The sequence below is a fragment of the Oratosquilla oratoria genome, chromosome 7 (assembly GCF_046742065.1).
Source record: "Oratosquilla oratoria isolate Oo_2021 chromosome 7, ASM4674206v1, whole genome shotgun sequence".
NCBI lineage: Eukaryota > Metazoa > Arthropoda > Malacostraca > Stomatopoda > Squillidae > Oratosquilla > Oratosquilla oratoria.
In genome coordinates this window covers 22,487,940-22,496,159 of record NC_134783.1, presented here as the reverse complement: position 1 = coordinate 22,496,159, position 8,220 = coordinate 22,487,940, and the positions used below count along the sequence as shown (strand labels likewise).

At 35.9% G+C, this 8,220-nt stretch overlaps 1 protein-coding gene across 8 annotated transcripts in view; it reads right to left on the bottom strand.

Annotated features, from left to right (window-relative positions):
• LOC143026994 (uncharacterized) overlaps window positions 1-3,537 on the bottom strand; it is a 30,392-nt gene extending 26,855 nt beyond the window's left edge. For 2 of the 8 annotated variants that reach the window (XM_076187812.1, XM_076187805.1), the window contains exon 1: window positions 3,421-3,522. The gene's annotated coding sequence lies outside the window, so the exon portion shown is untranslated. The other 6 variants (XM_076187807.1, XM_076187808.1, XM_076187806.1 and 3 more) reach the window with 6 other exon arrangements.
• Window positions 3,538-8,220: the final 4,683 nt, after the last annotated feature.

Below are 8,220 nucleotides of genomic sequence, written 5' to 3'. Positions count from 1 at the left end.
TTACGACTCAAATGATAAGATTCGGTGGCAGTATTCTTTTCCCCCACCACAGGGTTCGGCGAAAAAAGAAAAGAAAAAAATGAACATTCAGAGAAATGGTACAGGACAGTATTAAAAATGGAGAGACAGCATAACGGAGGAACAGTCGCAATATAATAAAGTATCATAATTTTTCTATGAATAGAGTTTTCCTCTATCACAGACAAAATGATGTGTGGATCTGGTCCGTAGGAGCGCTCCATATAGACCCTAAAGTATCAGCTGCATGCTACTGAGCAGCTTTTAACTCCACAATAAAACGCAACTAATACCCCAGATGGTATAAAAGACATAAAATTTGTTAATGGCAGGGTAAGGGTTAATCGTAATAAGTCGAGCCCCTTTCGCTGATTAGGGGGTTTTCCTCAGTTGACTAAAATTAACTGGCGAGAACCAGCTAAACATACAACTCGTTTAAAGCAGTCACAACCTGCCTAAAACGGTGACACACTTCATAGAATTTGTCCACCCCTTTAGATGAAAAAACATGCCCTTTGGTGGAACAAATTATGTATAGTACGAGTATATCAACATGTTGTATAATTTACATTATAGGTGATGTTGTCACCATTATTCTATGTGGGAGGAGAGCCGAGGATAGGTGTCAATTGACACTCGCTGCTGGAGATCGAAGTGGGGAGCATTGCTGGCTCTTCGGCAGGAAACGGAGTTTCTAGTGATAACGTTGGTTGGCTATGAAAAATTAAATCGGATCAAACGGGTGGCTATGAGTTCCCTGCGTCCGAGGCTCGCCACGACGAAATCTGCAGAATGCGTCGTCGTAGCGAGAGGGGATGATAATTATCTATTGAATGATAACACTGGCACTAATCTATCACTCATAAGATTACTATCTTTTCTTGCTTATCCCTCGGATTTTGTCAACAGTGCTTTTCTTCGTTTCTAGTTTTCTTTTGATATCTATGGCGTTTGATAATACCACATCCCTTTGATCTTAAGAAAATCTACATTTCTCCAGGAAATTGTTCGTTCTTTGCAGCACTTACATTAGCTTTTCTCCAAGGTGCCTACAGTATTAGTTTTACCAGAACGTCTATCGTTTCATTTTGGAAATAAGTCTAAAGTCTTGCAGCCACACTTCGTTCAAAACGTCTCAAATGTCACCGTAATATGTTTAGAATCTTGATTATAACCCACATTAATACAGCTGGGATATTTCATCTAGCAACGTGTGATACTTGTTGCGCCATCAACTAATTACCATTTGCTGGAAGGTATTTATTTCTAAATTAATGCGTCTGCTGGTAGTTTTATGGGAAATAACGGTAGACTCACCCACACGTACACCCTCAAATACAGAGCTTTCTTACTTGCCACTCCTTTTGTTAATAATTTTTACATGTTAATCAACTGGCTCGATTAGATGATATCGATTAACTCCTGAAACCACACGGTACAAATTTCAGCACGCAAATTTTTATTGAACCTGATGACAAACAATTTCATTTTGCTAAGAGGAACACCTTAAACATAAAGATTTAAATGAAAATGCAGAGAGAGGCTGGAACAGGAACCTCGCCGCAAAAGGCTGAGCGGGTGATACCTATGGATCATGACATCACGTCACATTCTCGCCATTCACATCTGGCACTAATGCGCGTGACATTGAATGCGCGCGAGATCACGAAATTATTCTCCGCGGATGATACTGCTAATTTATTTCCTTTAATGTTATATCATATTTTACTATGTTAACATGATAACATTATACTATATAACTGGGCTATCCCGAAGATAAAAAAAAAGAGTAATTGCATCTTTATCTGATGCTAGACTACAATAGTAGACAGACTGCATAGCGAACAGGATTGGAACTTGGTGGGCAGAGCTCCCGACTTCAAGACCCTATGTGATATCTAAAGAAAGACGCAAATTGTAACGACTATTCACTTTTTCTTTGTGGACGCAGTATCCAGAGCATAACTGAGCCAAAAGTTTTTTGTGGGTGTCGGATTTTTTCCCTTGAAAACAGAGCCGACAACAACAATGTGTGTTTAAAATCTTAAAAAATCGTTTTTTTTGCAGCCCACCATCAAAACAACAAACGCACCCATAAGCTAATCGGTGAACAGAAAGCGATTCTTCTCATGGAGAAGGTAATAGGAAAAGAAAACGCATCCGCCCCATCACCTGAGCAAGTCGCGTCAAGAGGGACGCGCCAGTTCGTACACTAGGATTTCATTTATAGAAATTAAGAGTAGGAGATGGGGGTGTGGATAGACGTACTTTTTCTCGTGACTTGTTGTCTACCACAACAAAGAGTTATTGCAAATTACTGCCTTCCTTCCCAACTCCAAAATAGAGATCGGAAGGGGAAAAAAAGCAACTTGACAGTGTCACTGATTTCTGGAAAATTATCATAAACTTGAGATTTCAACACTTTATTCCAACAACGATCACTTCGGAAGACTTCGCATATTCAGCGTCTAAAGATTGTATGCACTTGCATCCAAGTCACTTGGACGAAAAGTTATCAATCCTAGTCATGAATATTCCACTGCACCTTGATTATTATCGACTCGAGTCTATGAATCGTTCGTAAAAAGGTATCTGGTTTATTTATACGACTAAAGAGGCGTGATGTTGGGGTAAGGCAATTAGGCGAAAAATGGTTTGGTCAACAGTAAAGCAGCATGAAAATCGACCAGTGAGCAAAAATATTCACGCTTACAGGGAAGCAATATAATTTTTCTCATGTATATATTCTTATATATATATATATACACATATATATATATATATATATATATACATACATATATATATATATATATACATACATATATATATACATATATATATATATATACACACACATATATATATACATATATATATATATATATATATATATATATATATATATATATATATGTGTGTATATATATATGTATGTATGTCAGTATTTTTCTTGGACAGGGAGTCTGTTTAAAATCAATCCAATGTAAAACTCACCTATTTTTTAAACTATCATCTAAATATGCTGTAGTTAAATGTATGATATAATTGTATCATTAGCAACTCTTTTATATATTACTCATACCTGCAGGGTTAATGCAATGTTCTTTTATCTCAGTTAACTAATGAATCGATTACAGGTGCCATTGAAAGTATACCAAAGTATAAAGTTTACGTGTAATATATCCGTTTTTCGTTCAAAAGTAAATTTAGCTTTTGAATTCTTCATTGAAATTTGGTTTCTTGCAACCTCGTTCTGCGGCTAATTATCCGTACCAATGATTCACTACCTAAATTTTGGTTTGTTATAATTTTCTATTTCAAGGCCACAAGCCTGCCACTGTACCTAATTGTCGTCTTTCTAATTGTTGCTATACCGTGACATAGTATTCACAAACGAACTTTAATAATACACGCAGTTACAGTCGTCGCACTGTCTGATGCTCAGATAGGTTGCTGCGCGCCTGCCTTTCACGCCGTTTGCCACAACACTGAATGACGATAACCGAGCCAAGCTCAGGCTCGGAGGAATGGTGGTTGTGGTCTCGTGTGTGAGGTGCGCGCAGATGTGCGTACCGAAAAGATCGTGTCCTACATCGAGAAGCTAACACTACAAAGTGTTTCGCTGCTGTTGAAGTTGAATTTTAAGAGAGCCATATACAATATGTATATATGTATATATATATATATATATATATATATATATATATATATATATATATATATGTAAATATATATACATATATATTTGTATATATATATATATATACATATCTATATATATATATGTATGTATATATATACATATATATGTATAATATATATATGTATATATATATATATATATGTATATATATATATTATATATATATATATATATATATATATATATATATATATATATATATATATATATATATATATATATATACGTACACATAATATATACTCATATGCCAAAAGAATTCTTCTCCATATAAGGGAGTTAGTCAGCCAAGGCATTCATCCATCCATCTCTCATCCCACACCCATCCAACAACCATTCATTTTTACCTTTCATCTTAGCTCCTTGTGGATGAAAGACCATCCCTGATCCCCGCCCACCTCACGGGTCAGAAGCAATACAGCAAGACACAGCACATCCATAGCAGGACCCTACAGCTGAAGCTGGTTTAAAAATCACTGCTTCATTTACATGGAATCCCTCCTCGTTCACTCACGAGTAATTAAAGAAGACAAGGAGAAATCCCTTCGCGTCGAGTTGATCTATTATCAATTTAAATCTATTCTCCACTCACACCTACAACTTGCCTTCTCCCTTCCATGCTCAACTTATATTCCACTTTTACTCAAGGACCCTCTCACCCCCATCCAATCATCACATTCTCGATTTTCCGATCAAGTTCACTCCATCCACCTCTTCCTTCCACATTCTTTTTGGTAGTCTTTCTTCACTCATTATTTCTATATATGTAAATAATCCCAGTATTCTTTCATCAACTTTCCATATCCGCTCTTCTCCTCACCTCCATATATCTCACTCTATCCAACCACATAACTCAAACAGTACTTCTCAAACACTTCATCTCAAACACATCTAAATTTCTACTTTTTTCCTCCTTTACATTCGCAGTCTCTGTCCCGTTCAGTGTTATAGGCACAATCACACCTTTATATAATATTCTCTTTATATTAATCCCCAGATACTTTCCGTTTCACCTTTATATAATATTCTCTTTATGTTAATCCCCAGACACTTTCTATTCCACCATAACATTCATTTGCTTCTTTCACTCTACAGTCCTCTACTCCCATCCTTCCATTTCCTGCTACATATAAGAACCTAAGAACATGAGAATAAAGGAGACTACAAGAGACCACGAGGCCTACACTAGGCAGTTCTATGCCCATTACCACCTGTCATCCCCATCCATAAAGTTATCTAACCATTTCTTAAAACAACTAATAGTTTCAGCGCTCACTACATGGTTGTTAAGTCTGTTCCATTAGTTGACCACCCTATTAGTAAACCAATTCTTGCTTATTTCATTCTTAAATCTAAACTAGTTCAGTTTAAATCCATTACTGTGAGTCCTACCCTGTTGTTTTAATATGATAACCTAATTTGTGTAACCCTTGTTAAAGCCTTTGATCCGCTTAAACACTATTAGATCACTCCGCACTCTGCGTCTTTACCGAGTGTGTAAAGGTGCCTAAGCCTCTCTTCGTATGGTAAAATTCTGAGCCCATGTATCATTTTGGTCATTCTCCTCTGTACTGATTCTAGTGAAATGATGTCCATTCTATAAGACGGAGACCAAAAGTGTACCGCATAGTCAAGGATGGGTCTAACTAACGCTAGATAGAGTTTGATAATTATCTCTGCACTTCTATTCGCAACCCTCCTAGCAATGAAACCTAATGCCCTGTTTTCTTTATTCCTGGCGCTAATGCACTGTTTCCTGGACTTAAGGTCAGGACTCACTAGAACTCCTAAGTCTCTCTCGCACTCAGTTTTCTCTAAAAGGTTGTTATCTAAGCTATATCTATTATTCGGGTTGCGTAGCCCAATTTTACACGCTGTCCTTTGAGATATTAAAGTTCATTTACCATTTCACCGACCATGTGAACAATTTGTTCAGATTGTTCTGCAGAATCCAAAACCAAGCCCTGGGGAACTCCAATATAAACACTCCCTCACCTGGATTTTACACCATTTATGGTGACCCGCTGTTTTCTGTCACTGATCCAAGCTCTAATACATTCTAGCACTTTTCCTCCTATATCATGGGCTTTGATTTTATTTAGTAGTCTTTGATGGGGCACCTTGTCCAACGCTTTGCTAAAGTCAAGGTAAATAACACCATAATTATTATTGTTATCGGACGCCTTATACACTTCAGTGTAAAAGAATAGAAGATTAGTCACGCATGACCTGAAATATCTCAAAACATATACCTCTTGTATCCTCTCTTCTTTAAGATTTACCTCCAACTCACACATTGTACATCTCATCGCCTTACTTTTATCTACATTTACTTTCAACGTTCTCCTCTCACAAACCCCCCTAAACTTCGCCAATACTCGTAACTACCTTATGCCTTCTCGCCCTTCATCCCGATTTTCTACATTTTCTCTTGTGAAAACCGACTTGAAGTGAACCGACTTCAGCCATTTCTGTATCTTCTGTGTATTTCATATTCCCTTGGCGTAGTTTCACTATTTTCTGTTTGTTTTTAGTTTACCGTTCACATATCAATAGGATATTTTTGGCTGATCTTTACATTTTTCTATTGTCTTTTTCATTTTTTTTTCCTGCGTATTTTTACATATTCATTCCTTTGATATGTATTTGCCACTTTTTTTTTCTTTCCTTTTTCCGTCTTTTCCAAGCTTTATCTCTTTATCTTCAAATGAAGGAATGTGTAATATCTTAAACAATTATTTTAGCTCAGTATTCGTAAACGAAACACCTCAAAGTGAATTCCAAACTGAAACCTGTGAAAAGTCTGGGGTAAACTTACTCACTACGGTAAATATAACAAAAGAAAAAATTAAAAGGTGTATAGACAAACTCAAAGTTAATAAAACACCAGGGCCTGACGGTTGGCATCCAAGAATCTTAAAGGAAATAAAAAATGAGATTGTTGTTCCATTAGAAATTATTTTCAAGAAATCCATCATATCCGGAGATGTCCCAAGAGAATGGAAGCTAGCTAACGTTACTCCTATATTCAAAAAAGGTGACAAAAAGAAACCAAATAACTATAGGCCTATAAGTCTGACTTCAATCGTAGGAAAAATAATGGAAACTATCATCAGAGATGCTATCGAACATCATTTAGAAAGTAACCGTTTGATAAATGATAGCCAGCATGGTTTCAGACGGAAACGTTCTTGCGTGACTAACTTACTAGAATTCTACAACACAGTTATCTCGAATTATGACAAAAGAAACAATATAGATTTAATATATCTAGACTTTGCAAAAGCTTTTGATACCGTCCCACACGAAAGACTACTTACTAAATTAGCTTTGCATGGAATAAGTGGTAGCCTATTAGGCTGGACTAGTAATTGGTTGAATGGTCGAAAACAGAGAGTTGTTTTAAATGGAAAAACTTCTGGATGGAAAAGTGTTGCAAGTGGAGTTCCTCAGGGTTCCGTTCTTGGGCCACTTCTATTCATAGTATATATAAATGATATAGACCATGGACTAAAATCTACTGTTTCCAAATTTGCTGATGATACAAAACTGTGCGGAGTGGCAAATGATCACTCAAACCAATTAGATATTCAAGAAGATTTAGATCAATTACAGCAATGGTCTGAAAAGTGGCTAATGAAATTTAACACAAGTAAATGCAAGGTAATGCACATAGGTAAAAATAACAGTAAGTACGATTACAAGTTATTTGGTAATTCGTTAACAAAAGTGGATAGTGAAAAAGATCTCGGCGTAATTATCAGTAACGACCTCAAATCATCCAAGCAGTGTATTTCAGCCTCTGAGAAAGCAAATAAGATTCTGGGACTGATTGCGCGATCTTTTGATTTCAAAAGTCCATCACTCATTAACAAGCTATATAAATCGTTAGTTCGTCCACATTTGGAATATGCTGTTTCTGTATGGTCACCGAATCTCATTAAAGACATTGACAGACTGGAAAAAGTACAACGGCGAGCCACAAAACTGATTCCAAATATCAAAACTAAATCATACGAAAATCGACTAAAACACATGAATCTGTTTTCCCTAAAAAAGCGTAGACTCAGAGGTGACTTGATACAGGTCTTTAAGATTTTAAAGGGAATTGACAACATCAAAAGTGACAAAATGTTCACATTGAATGAGAATCAGACAAGAAACAATGGTCTCAAACTATCCGGAAATAGATTCAATTTGGAAGTAGGTAGAAACAACTTTGCCAACCGTGTAGTAAATGAATGGAATAAACTTCCTGCACAGGTAGTGCAATGTAGTTCAGTTCGAAGCTTTAATAATCAGTTAGATAAATACCTAAGTAAGATGCTGTAATGATTATAATTTATCTTATATTATTTGCTTTTGTTTTGTCATCATTTGTCTGTCTGATTTTCATTTATTATTAGTTATATGTCAATTTACTATTATTTACTATTTAACTGTTTGTTTATTATTTAACTATACCTATGCTTTTATTTATGTATTTTATTTGTTAT